At 45.2% G+C, this 12,944-nt stretch overlaps 1 protein-coding gene across 1 annotated transcript in view; it reads right to left on the bottom strand.

Moving 5' to 3' along the window:
- TSPAN18 (tetraspanin 18) overlaps positions 1-5,147 on the bottom strand; it is a 125,948-nt gene extending 120,801 nt beyond the window's left edge. The window contains exon 1 of the mRNA XM_067296324.1: positions 5,050-5,147. The gene's annotated coding sequence lies outside the window, so the exon portion shown is untranslated. The remainder of the gene's footprint in view (positions 1-5,049) is intronic.
- Positions 5,148-12,944: the final 7,797 nt, after the last annotated feature.

Here is a 12,944-nt window from a genome sequence, read left to right as displayed (position 1 = left end):
TTGAACTTCACGAGGTTCCTCTCTGCCCACCTCTCCAGCCTCTCCAGGTCTCTCTGAATGGCAGCACAGCCCTCTGGGGTATCAGCCACTCCTCCCAGTTTTGTATCATCAGCAGACTTGCTGAGGGTGCACTCTGTGCCTTCATCCAGGTCATTGATGAAGAAGTTGAACAAGACTGGACCCAGTACTGACCCCTGGGGGACACCGCTAGCTACAGGCCTCCAACTAGACTCTGTGCCGCTGATCACATTATTGGAAACTCAAAACTTCACAAGTGCGGTGAAAAGAAAATAAGACACATTGGCGTGTGGGGAAGAATGAAAACGAATTCTGAACTGTGCAGTCACCAGCAGTGGTAGGACTGAACATATTTGCTGCTGTCATATCAGTTACAAATGAGATAGCAGCAACCATCAGAAAGCAAAGGTCTAGACATCCACAACATATCCTTACATGAAGTGCAATTAAAGTCCAGCAATTTTCTCAGTGCTGAGAGGCAGTGGGAGGGGAAGGAACAGACGACAAAATACTCAAAGAAGTTTTATAAGAAATAAGTATCATGAGAAAGAATGTAGTAGTATGGACTGACTATTCTGCAAAACCTTTTTATTCCTTCATTTGCTGTTTAGAATTAAGATTAGTAATCATTTCCAAGAAAAAGTTAAAAAAAAAAAAAAAGGACAAAATAAAGAACTCCTAAGAAAGGGGCGGTAAAAATAGCTTAAAAGGGTATCAGCAATTTCCAAGCCAAAACAGTTCATTCCTTTGCATCTTGGGGTGCAAGTACACAGGCTGTGCTTTCTCATACAAATACATGCCAATGGTTTGGATTTACTCTTTTAAACCGACAGCTAAAGACCCCAGCTTCCAGACTCTCATTGTACTACCTTATGTTGCTGCCTTACTTGTGAATTTTCTGGGAAAACAACAAGGAAAATGGATCCAAAAATCTTTCCATCACATTTTATCAGTAATTCAACCCTTGCCCCTTCCACATCTGAACCAACATCTGAGTAAATACTTGAAGAAAGAAGAGACCAGAGAAATTAAAAACACACACACACAGCTGGGGGGGGGGACATTTGCTTTTTCAACAGCTTTTTCTGGCTAAGGTAAGGTTTAGCTTACAATAAAGCCCCCAAGTAAGGGCTGCTTCAGCAATCCCCAGAATTAGCAAGTAATATAGATACTATCTGAAACGAAGATTCAGCCTTTTTTAATTATAGCTCCCAAACAGACCTTGGACCCAGTAGCACCCCATGCAACAACTCATCCTCAAGATGTCAAGAACTATGCACTACCTCACAAAACTCCCTAAACACAACTTGGGCCACCATCTGCTTATTTAGATATTTCAAGCCTCGATTTTGTAGCATCCAAACTTCTAGTTTCAATTCCTTCTTCAGCTAAGACCCATGGCCCCATAAATCCAGTAGCTCATGTTCCCAGAGCAGTTGTGCCTGTTTTCCTGCAGCCTGCTGAGAGCAGACAGGACTAGAGATAATTAAATAAAAACACAGGAACTGCATTATTTATTTTAAAGGAAAACGTGTCTTCTAGGAAGAAAGTTCTTTATTTGGGCAAATCTGTAAGCTGTTTATCAGCTTAAACTCATTATCTGCCCATATGGTCTTAGTACTGTGGTATTAAAAAAAAAAAAAGAAAGAAAAAAAAAGGAAAAAAATGGGCATGCACTAACTGATGAAATGTCATCTGCCCTTATGCCAGAAACTAGTATTTTTGCACTGACGTCAAATTAGGATCCTTGCCACAAGTGAAGGGCTACCATAAGGAAAGTCATAATATTTTAATTATGGAGGGCTCTTACAGAAGACTGTAAGGAGAGGAAGACAAGGGAAAGGAAAGCAAACCCATTCACAAAAATATACAGTCATTTGATTCACTTTTTGCCTCCTCTGCTCTAGCTCTTTTTTTTTGTTGTTGTTGTTGGAGCGGGGAGGGAAGGAAGGTAACTTAAAAAAGGCAAGAGAATGAGAAGCTACAGCCAATAAACACACATCAAAGTATGAGATGGCTCTGCTTCAATTGCACTGAGTATTCAACCTGGGATAGATTAAGGGAAAATAAAAGGTGCTAGGAGGGAAAATACTACCCCTACAGCAGTGCAGACCCTGTAGCTTGCTCAGCCCTAATGCTGAACGAATGCCAAGATCCAGCCCGTCCCGCCGCACTGACAGTGGCAAGTTGGCAAGCGCAAACAGTAGAACTGGGTTATAGAAACAAACTCAGCCACCATCGCCTGCTATGGGGACGAGCTCCACCGAAGGAGGCAGCTTGAAGCCCTTCCCGCTCCCCCGTTGAGCTGCTGCAGCGGCGCAGGAGCTGCGTTTATTGATTCTCTGAGTCACAATTAACCATGGGATGTGGGTCCGCAAGTTTAACACAGGACGATAAACCTGACTGAGCTGTCAACTTGGTTATTCCAAGAACAGAGAAACAAATTGAAGTCACAGTTACAGATGTTACTCATGTTTTATGAACTGCAGTGTTATTCCTGGTTACAGATACTATTTCTGCCTTTTAAGCAGACCTGCAATGCTGTGTGTATGAAATGATTTGAATTAAACAGCACACAGACAACTTGGCAAAGGAATTGAGGATAGCTCAGCTTTTTCATAATTGCACAGTGATTCTTGTTTCCCTTTTGCCCAGCCCCACCCTGAGGAGTATAATACACATTAAGCAGCCAAAAGTGAGATCACACCAGGATAAAGCCATTCGTTGCCATCAGCAGAGGAGAGGATGCAAGCACTCAGATCCCACTCCTCTTTTGTGAAAAAGCACTCTGTCTGCTCTTGGTTTCCACTGTATAACAAATCTCAGCAACTTAATGTCCTAAGTTTTTAAGCAAAACTAGAAGTGAGAGACTAGTGTTTTTCCCAGGATGTCTTATCTTTACACCCTAGAGAGAATAAAGGGATTTCCCCACAATTTACAAAGGAAATAGCAAATACTTGCCATATGAACAAAAGCCTCCTCCCGGTTCGCTTTGCTTGCCCGTACCTACAAGGAAAGCAGAGGGACAGCCTACACTACAAAGGCTGCGCTGCAACAGCCAGACCGACAGCACACCAAGAAAGCCCTCTCGTGGAAACTGCCAGCATCACCCACCCAAGTCCTCCGGCTGGAAGAGCTAAGCAGCTTTCAGGAAAAACATACCCCACTCCCAGGATGAGAAGCTGTAGAAACTGCAGCCTTGATGAGGCAGGGGCACAGGCCACACAGCCGCTCTCGCTCTGGAATGATGTTTTAGTCCACAGCCGGAGCCCAGCGAGGTGAACGGGCAGCGCTTCGGAGCACCCCCTGTGCTTCCAGCTCTGCTCACGCCGGCCACTCAGGGCTCCCTCCTGCTTCCACCTGGCCCCCATTACAGATGTGATTTGCAAACTGATGATTGATCTCTACCTATCCCTTTCTCAGGGAACAGTCAACTACCAATTCACCTGCATCTCTTAACGGCTTAATGCACAACTTCTGGAGCTAGGCAATTTGCTGGTGAAGGTCTGCTTTGCAGAAAGTGTGAAACAGTCAACAGAAATTTTAACTTGATTTTGCTGGTAGTCTGGAATTTCTTAGAGAAGATGAAGTTCTTTCTTCCTTCCCTCTTCTCACCCCCTTACAACTGAATTCATGGTAACTGTATTGTACAGTATTTTAGCTAAAGCCAACAAAAGCAGTACCTCAGCCACAGTAAATACAAAAATATTAACTGGCTTACAGGGAAGGCCAAACATTTGAATCATTTTATCAAGTATGTACACAAATATTCCAGAGAAAGCGGATGATAAGGAAGTACGTCTGGACATTATGCTGCACAGTCAGTTAGGCTTTGAAAGAATCAAAAAAATTATGAAAAAACAGAACATGCCTATTTGTTCCAATAATATTCCTATTATTTGCTCTCAGATTGTACACTCTGAGTTAAAACAAATGCTGCTCAAGAAAACACTAAATATCAAAATAATCACTTTATTGGCAGAAGCACTTCAATATATTCTGTTGAATTAGGAGACCTCTATAGTAATTCCACCCACTTTTTACTCACTAGTAAAAATACAGGATGAGTCTGAGCTCAGAATTTGAGCAATTACCCAGCCAGTCACACACTCCCAGCCAACAAGCTGTGATAGCCACTGGCTATCCAGTGAAATATGTGCCTAGAGTCTATTCATTGTGTTCAAGTTTTCTGTTATTCTAGAAATACAGGCAGCAGTCAGCCAGAACTTGCTAATTGCTGAGAGAAGCACTAGAGGGGAAAAAAAAGATTACCAAAGAGACTTCATTAAAAAAACCCAAGGACAATGCATTTGATTACAGCATTTAAATTTAAAAGTTATAATAAAGCTTTAAGTGCCCAGCTGCAAAGTTTATTAAAAAAAAAAAATCAGTGGGATGGTACCTCACTAATATGTTATTTCGGCTATTAGTCTCTATTGGAAAGGAGGGACCGACACGGGGCAAGAGGGGGGTTACAGTTCGCAGATTAGCAAAGTGCGAATAAGAGAATTCCCACTGCACCGGGCTCGAGTCAGAAACACAGATAACTCTCGCACCTGCCTCATCCAAACTCGAGGGGTGGCAGCCCAAAGCACTACAAACAGACGGCGCCGGGCAACCCCCCGGGCGTTCAGCGGTTCCTCCTGGTGTCTTAACAGTAACGGGAGGGGGCAATAGCACGAACAGAAGCGCGCAGGGCCGGGGCTCCCGCGGCGAGAGGCTCCGGGCAGAGGCGCTCGCAGCGGCGCGGCGGCGCCGGGGAGAGAGGCAGGGGGGAGAGAGGCAGGCGGGCGGGCACGGCCGGCGCTGCGGCCGGAAAACTTGCCGCTCCGCCGCCCCGCGCAGCGCCGAGCAGAGCGGAGGGGCAGGGGCGAGCGCAGCCCGCGGGTCCCCGGCGCCCCCGGGCAGCGGGGCAGCGGCGGGCAGGACCCTCGGCGGCGCGGCGCGCCTGGGCGCGCACGGCCGGGGCGCCTGGCCGCGGCGGGCAAGCAACGCCGAGGGGCGAGCGCCGGTCCCGGTCCCGGTCCCTACCTCCCGGCGGCAAGGCGTCCTCGGCGGCGGCGGCTGGGCTGGCCGGGCTCGGGCTCGGGCGGCTCCCGGCGCCGCTGGGCTCCCACTGGCGTGCGCGCCCCGTGCCCGGCAGCCGCGCAGCGCCGGAGCCGCCAGCGCAGCCGGCTCCACCTCCCGGCCGTGCCCCCTCCTCCGCCCCCGGCCCGGCCCCGCCCGCCCGGCCCGGCCCGGCCCGGCCCGGCGCGGCCCGGCGCGCCGCTGCCCGCCGCCGGCTTCCCCCCGGCCGCCGCAGGAAGCCTCCCGGCGCCCTCGCCCCGGGCGGGCAGCGGCCCCGCTGCAGCGGGCCGGGGAGGGCGAGCGGGGCCGCATCGCCTCCCCGGGCCTGCGCGAGCCGCCGCCCCCGCCGCGAAGGGCAGCTTTGGGGGCCAGCCTTGGGCCGCGCACGGGGCGCCGCCGGGGCGGGCGGCCCTCGGCGGTGCGGGAGCTGCGCCCGGGGGAAGCCGCGCTGGCCACTGCCTGTGCTGGGACGTGCTCAGTAATACCTGCTCGTCCGCCGGTGCACCGGGGGGTGATCTCTGGGATGGGGGGGGGGGGAATCCAGGAAGGTCACTTGTTGATGGGTATCGCAGTGAGGGACCTCTAAGCGTGTGCAAAGATCTGTTAAAGAAATGTCAGCCAAAGAATGATGCTGTGGGATTGGTAAGCCTTTCAGAAATACAGATCGAACCACATGGAAGAGCCCGTGTTTGTGACACGGGGAAAGCCAACCCTTCTATGCCTGGTTTCCTAAGGAAATAAGGCTTGTGCAATTGTGCTCTGTGCGTGTGCCAGTAACTTGGGAGCCTGTTAAACAATTTCAACTAAGTTTGACATAGGTAGAACTACAAATTTCAGGAAAAGAGAAGACTGTGGAGAAGAAGTCTCTTTTGCTGCTCTTGCATATAGAAAAACCGTATCATGAGTTCAACCTTTATTAGGCATCAGGGAATCTACATGGGAGTTCAACTCAAGTCATATATCTCCCAGGAAATCACACTTCACTGGTTCTGCTGCTCACAAAAGTACTTGTTGGGGAGGAGGGAAAGAAATTTAGGGAGGAAAAATGACTTGGAAATATTCTGTATTCCAGTAACCATTAATGCCTCAGGAGCAAGGGAGTTAGTAAGCTGGACATTGCACTCCCAAATAATAACAAAGCTAGCGCTAAAGGATATGCAGTCCTGCAATGGCCAGATCCTGCAAGGTGTTCCATACAGACACGTTCTTGTACTGATACGAAGTCCTGTTTATGAATAATCCTATAAAAGGGTGTGTGTGTGTGGGGGGGGGGGGGGAATCCAGACACTCAAAGTTCATTAGAAGAACAAGAGACAACAGGAATGTCTAACAGCACAATGCAACAGAGAGAAAGATGTGCCAGTAGCAAGATCTCTACTAACGCCTCATATATCTGGTAATGAACAGTTACAAGGCTCCCCAGGTGCAGGTATTTATTGGCACTGGCTTTCTTCTTTTCCTAATGAGGTATAGAAATAGGGAGATATACATAGAATTTAACATTTATGGTCCCAAATCCATTTCTGTGTAATAGAAAAACTAGACTACAAAGCCAGACTGTATGTTTCCTTATTGTCTAGTGCTTAAGAAAGGTGATCATTTTAAGGATCTGATATTTTCTTGTGACATTTGGGCCTGTGTTTTTCCATTTCTGTTTCACTGTTCATTTACTTTTGTCACAGCATGATCCTGCCTCTCCTTGGTCTTTGTGGCACAGAGTACAGGATTTCCATTTCTTTATTAGACACAGTTTGACACAAGGTGATAGCCTTGTTCCCCATTTGATTCCTTTGCAAAGGACTCAGAGTGCTATTTTCCAGGAGGCTGGCTTGTCATACCCCTCGAACAGCAGATCATGGCTCTCTTAGACGGAGATTACATTTGTGCTCTGCGGACCTGTCAAAATGTGCTCTCTTAGCCCTCGCTCTGCACTGCCCCATAGCAATGTCTGCACCTCACACTTTTCCCCTGCACTATCACGGGCACTCGGCCCATTCCAGGACCCCACATGCCAGGCAATTTTGCTGGACACCTGGTGAATAAGCCATGCAAATGTGTGTTATCTGTACAGATACCAGACTCCAGTCCCTGCATTGTGGCCTAATGTGTAAATCTTATGCAGGGGGTTTCTAGGAACCTGAGTGGGCTTAGCCTTAACTAAAACATCACAGTTTTAAACATCTCCAGATTATGTAGATAAGATCCGTTCTTCATCAGGAACATCCTTGACATTTTTCCAGCAAATACCCTCCCCCTCCCCCCTTCAGTAACATCATTATTCTGAAACTATTTTGGAAAAATGCACAGGGCAATGCACCCAAAGACTTATATGTGTTTTTCTGTTTTCCATCCTGATTCTATAAAACTGTGTTTTGTAAATGAACAAAAGTCAACTATATGTGACCCCAGCTTTCAAATCTTCCACATGCTCACATAGATACAATGGTCCTCTTACATGCTCAGCTGTGCAGTTTTTAAGGGCCACCGTTGAAAATGAGCTTCCCGCGCTTATAGTGCTTCCACTATCATGAAGGAACTGCTTTGTGCGTCCCTACTAGCACTGAGTTGAGTTTTGCATTTAAAGCAGGGATTTACCCTCTTCGGTATACATAAAAGATACAGTATATCCTCTGTGAACTTAAAACATAACATCAACCTTAGATAAAAAAACAATTTTACTATAGATAAGCTTGCAAGGGGAGTGTTTTATCTGTTTTTTGATAGAAATGATAAATTGCTGAAATGAAACCGGAACAAGGAAATAGTTTCATCCCAGCCCAAAACACTAAAGCTACTTTCTCCTGGCTATTCCAGAAGTGCTTAGAGCTGCAGCTCTCCCTGTTGTCTGAAGGGCCTGTCCCTTGAGTACTACATTATATGAATAGCCTCTCCCATTACACTTCTGATATGTTGGAGTTTTCAAAGCAGAAACTGCAATGTTTGAAATATATAAATAAAATGGGAAAGGTTCCTCACTTGTGTAACTGTATGGATTTCAAGAGAATTACATCAGGCCTGAATTCATCTCCCTACAGCTAACCCAGTACTCATAAACCCTTTCCTGTCTGTACTTCATGTCTTAGTTCTCAACTTCACAGTTTCCCTTCTGCTTCCTTCCCTGTCCTCCCCACCTTTCCTCCCATTTCCTTTGCCTTCAAACTTCTCCCTCTCTTTTCCTGCTATTTTCTATCTGGACTTCTACTAACGTCTTTCCCAGTTTACAGTAAGGGCATACAAAGAAGTAATCCAACCACAATCCAGGTTGGCTGTGGTTCCTAGAGCTGGACTGACCCACAGCCTAGCTCATTGCCTAGGCAGATGGGCAGAAGGAAACTCTCTGGCATCTGCACACTGGAACCTGAATATTAGTCTTTTTCCAGATAAGCATGGCACATTCCAGCAGCAATCTGTGCTCAGTGGAAATCACACACTCTCATTAACTGTGCCATGAGACTGAATGGCACTATTGAGAAAGCAAAACAAACAAGATCTCAGTCACAAAGAGCTTAAGACACAAACTGATTGTCTGAACCTGATCACCTCCTCCCAGACAGAGGCACCGAAGTAAGTGATCTTGTTTTTCCGAGGTGTCAGGCACCTGCAGTGCTGACTGAAGTCACACTGATTAGTATGCTGTGTCATCTGCTATCACACTGCTTTCCCAGGGCCCCTCCATCAGGCCTGGGAAAACAACATGAGAGGGCAGTTGATGTACTGGTAGTGAGAGGTTTGTTCAAGCTTCATCATTAAAATCATAATTAAAACCTTGCCAGTGTGTTTTTCAACCCAGTTTTGCTTTCCCAGGCTCAGCTGGGAAAACTGAAGCTAGAATGTTTATGGCTTGATTTCTTTCTCAATATCAGTATTTCCTAATCCTTTTATCCAAGCAACAACTAACCCTTTGGAGAAAAACATATCGCAGACCCTCCTGTGCAGCTTTGTCATGTTAATTTTTTTTGATCAAGAATTAAGATGCATTTTGAGTATCCATTTACAGATTTATTTTTCTCCATTTTGTTTTCATACTTACTTGCTCACACGTTAACATACATGTATGTTTTTCTTGGGCAAAAAAACATGTTTAGTAGTCACTTCCCATATGACCTTCTTATGTCTCTCAAACCATTGGCTCACAGACCACAGAGTGGAAAGCAGTCTTCTAGGGATAAAGGCACGTTCTTCTTAGGATTAACCAGTCCATGAACAATACTTCAAGCTCAGTAAGATACTCAAATAGGTAGACATAATTTTGCTAAATGCTTTTCTGCCTCCGCCCCTCCATCCCCCTTGTTGCTTTGAAATTGCAAGATTAAACAAAAGAACTGGCAGTGGTGCCTAAAACCAAAACTCCAGAAGCAATGATTGAATGTACCCTTGGACTCTAGCCAGAAAAGCCTCAGTTAAGAGACTTCCTTATAATAATTTTAATATTCAGCATTGAAGGGATACTTTTAAAGCAAAATGAACATATTTAGAATGATAAGCATGTCTCTGTCATTAACAAAACCTAAAGCTGTATGTCATTTAACTGGAAAAAAAAAAAGGAAAATATCCTTTTCACTCTTTGTTGCTCATCTTTTATTTATTTTCCTAAAATGGAACTTATGCCAAACCCCACAATTTCCAACTATGCCTCTTTTCACAAAATTCTTCTCTACATTCATATTTCCTCTGAAATTTGCAACTGAGGTCTTTCTGTACTTCACAAACTTTGCAGAGAAACAAGCTTAGTCTGTTCCCCCACACCCTCTTTAATCATTTTCATGCATTAAGGACAAGCCAAATGGAGGGCCCCATTGTACCAGACTCTCCGCAAAGTTGAAAAATAGATAGTCCCATTTCCCTACAAATATAGATATGACAGGAGAGACAAATATGGAGAGTTATCCCCATTTGCAAACAGGAAATTGAGGCACAAAGAATGAAGGATGAAGAAATGCTAGAGGTCTGTGGCAGATCCAGGACATGAGCTAGGAGATCCTGGATCCCAGACAAGTGCCTTACTCATCTCAACATCTATCCTCAAATGTTTTGATGCTTCTTGGCATTTGCATTTCTCTTCTAACACTAAGGGAGGAGGCTCAAATGCACTTTTAAAACTCAAGCTGACACTAAAATCCTGAAGCTATTTTTATTCTCATATGATTTTATGAAACACCTTTCCCCCCTGAAAAAAAAGAAAGCTAATAAACATAACTTCAGGGTTTATTGCTCCTTGAGATGTTCCAATTAAGTAACACTTTACTGGACAGTTAAGATTTCTTCATGCTTTTTCTGACAAAGAAAAGGTACATAGTTCACAGTTACCTACAGAGAAAAGCAGGAACTGCCAAGGGGCAGCTGAAAGTGTTGAAAACTTGACTTCTGACAACAACAGTTAGATGGTCACACTGCAGTTTGTTTCAACACAGCCAGTTGTGTTGCCATAACTTGTTAAACATCTGCTAAAAACATATGGAATCCTCCTGGGGGATGTAAATTGATACCATTCATCAAACTATTTCACAGCTTCCCTTCTCCCCGACTCCCTCCGAAGAGCCAACTGAAGCAAGGGATCCTGATGTCTTTATGAACAGAGGGATCCCTAACCAGAAAAGTGGTGATAGCTCCCCCTGAACCTGGGAAAAGGTCCTATCCTGGTATCCCTACTTGGAAAAAGGCATATTCTTCTGAAGCACATGTAACATGGTTAAGGAGATACACAAAACAGCAAGTCATTAGAATTCCAAATCAGTCATCCTGCTGGGCTCTTAAGTGAAAGGAGGTAGCAAGCTGTCATCCAACAAAACTATTCCCCAGTTTACGTGGGCACTACCAGGTTAACTGAGAGATTGCTGAACATGTGACTTTTGGCTTTTAGGGAAGGACCTAAAGTCTTTCCTGGTGTCACATAAAATACAATTTTATTAAATCCAGAGAGTGCTGACTGTCCACTGTCTGAACCCTGGGGCAATCACTGATGGCTGTGTAAAAATGATCACAAGAAGTCTGTAAAATGCAACCACAGTGTCAGTGACTTAGAGCATTATGACTGGCACAGTGAATATGCACAGTGCAAATGGTCGCTGGACATCAAGCATTATTCCAGAATTCTTCATGATCCAATTCAGTGCCCTTGTTGTGATGCTGCCATAACTTAACTGTGATAGCTGTAGAAAAATGGACTTTTTTTTCCCCAAAGCTTCTCTGTTTTTTCTCAATTGTACTACTTTCTCTAGTAAAATCTATTCCCTCTCTCTGCAGACTTTCCTTTCTTCACATGTCATTCATGCCCCTTCCAAGCATACATACAGCCAGGGCAGAAACAAAACCGCACAAGTTTCACTTCTTTTTCTTCAGTCTCAAGAGTCCCTCTGTGTATATGTGAATAAGGCAGCCCTGCTCTTCTGCCAACAAAAAGGAACTTGTAAGTGAATAGGGCGCCTATGCTGGGTATGGAAGCTGTGAGATTGCTGAACGCTGTGCAGTGGGACTAAGGCAGATTTTATGCTAGGTTCAGCTCAGTTATTTTTAAAAGTGTAAGAATAAAATGAGCAGTCCTTATGAATCCTTCACCAGACATTAATTAATCAGCCTCCCGTTCTTCCAAGTGAGGGCAAATGAACCTCAGGGATATGCAGTGATTTCCCCAAGGGTAGAAGCCATTAGAATTTAGGGTTCCTAACCTGTGATCGAACTACAGGATCACCCTTCACTCAGCTACTTCAGACCTGAGGTTTCTTTACCTGAAAATGACCCCCCTTTTGCTGGCTGGACACTCATGAGTTGGAAAGACTGTTAGACAAATATTGTTATTTTGCAATTAAAAAAATATGGATTCTTGTAGGCCAGTGTGGCACACAGGTTGGAACTGTGTGAGCCCCTTATCTGATTGATTCCTTCTGTGAATGTTTTAAACAACATTGTGAGTTACTAGCTGCTGTTTCCTATCAGGAAGAGATAACTGTGGATTTATTGAAGGCTGGAGCCAACTTCACCCCTGTTTTAACTAAACCGATTTCAGTGAAATAATTCCAAGGGCACATTCTCTCAGCTAAATAGCCCTTAGATACTTACTGAGATTAAATTATTGTACATCTATCACAAAAGCTTACAAAGCAAGAGAAAAGAAGCGACTCCTTGCTTCCTGTTATTCTGAGCTACCCTCACAGAGAAGGATCCAGAATTCAGATTCTGTTCTCAAAGATCCCCAAGATGCTTTTTCAGACTACCAGAAGGTTGAATCCAGCAAGCCCTTGAAATATGGGGAGCATGGAAAACCTGGCAAAGGCTCCAGGGCCTCCTGCTCCTCCTCATGTTGGAATCAGCCCCTTTGAGCAGCCTTTCATACCATATTTTGGCACTTCTGATCCCGGCTGTGATAACAAATTGCAAAAATCGCTGTGAAAGTTAAAAACAGAGAAGAAAATGGTAACCGGACTTTTCTGAAATCATGGAAAGTATAGCTGAGTCAAAACTAAGGGATTTAGAGGGGAATAGGAGGTTGTCCAAAACACTTCTGCACTTTTAGGACAGTTTCAACTGCTGTAGAAGAGGTGCAGAGGGGAAGGAGTGCTGCAAGCCCTCAGGTTAGCTCCTTCTGTGCAGTCTGTAATCCAGTCTGTACGTTTCCGCCTTTCTCCTTCCCAGTATTTTTCTCATTGTCTCTCTCTTGCTTTCATCTCCTCTTCCTTTCTCTGTCTCTCTTTCTCTCACTGTCTCCAGCCCTGTTGTGCTCTCTGTAGGACTTTCACTCAAATCCTTTCTTTTCCTCCTTGTACCTCTGTGATACCCTCTCACTCATTCTCTGTCAGGTCCCTGTATGTGGTCTTCCAGGTGATCTAGTTTCACTTCCACAGATATGGACACTAAGTAGAGAG

This window comes from Apteryx mantelli, chromosome 4 (genome assembly GCF_036417845.1).
Source record: "Apteryx mantelli isolate bAptMan1 chromosome 4, bAptMan1.hap1, whole genome shotgun sequence".
NCBI classification, from domain to species: Eukaryota; Metazoa; Chordata; class Aves; order Apterygiformes; family Apterygidae; genus Apteryx; species Apteryx mantelli.
Note: the sequence above shows the minus strand (reverse complement) of the source record. Positions and strands in the feature narration are given on the sequence as shown.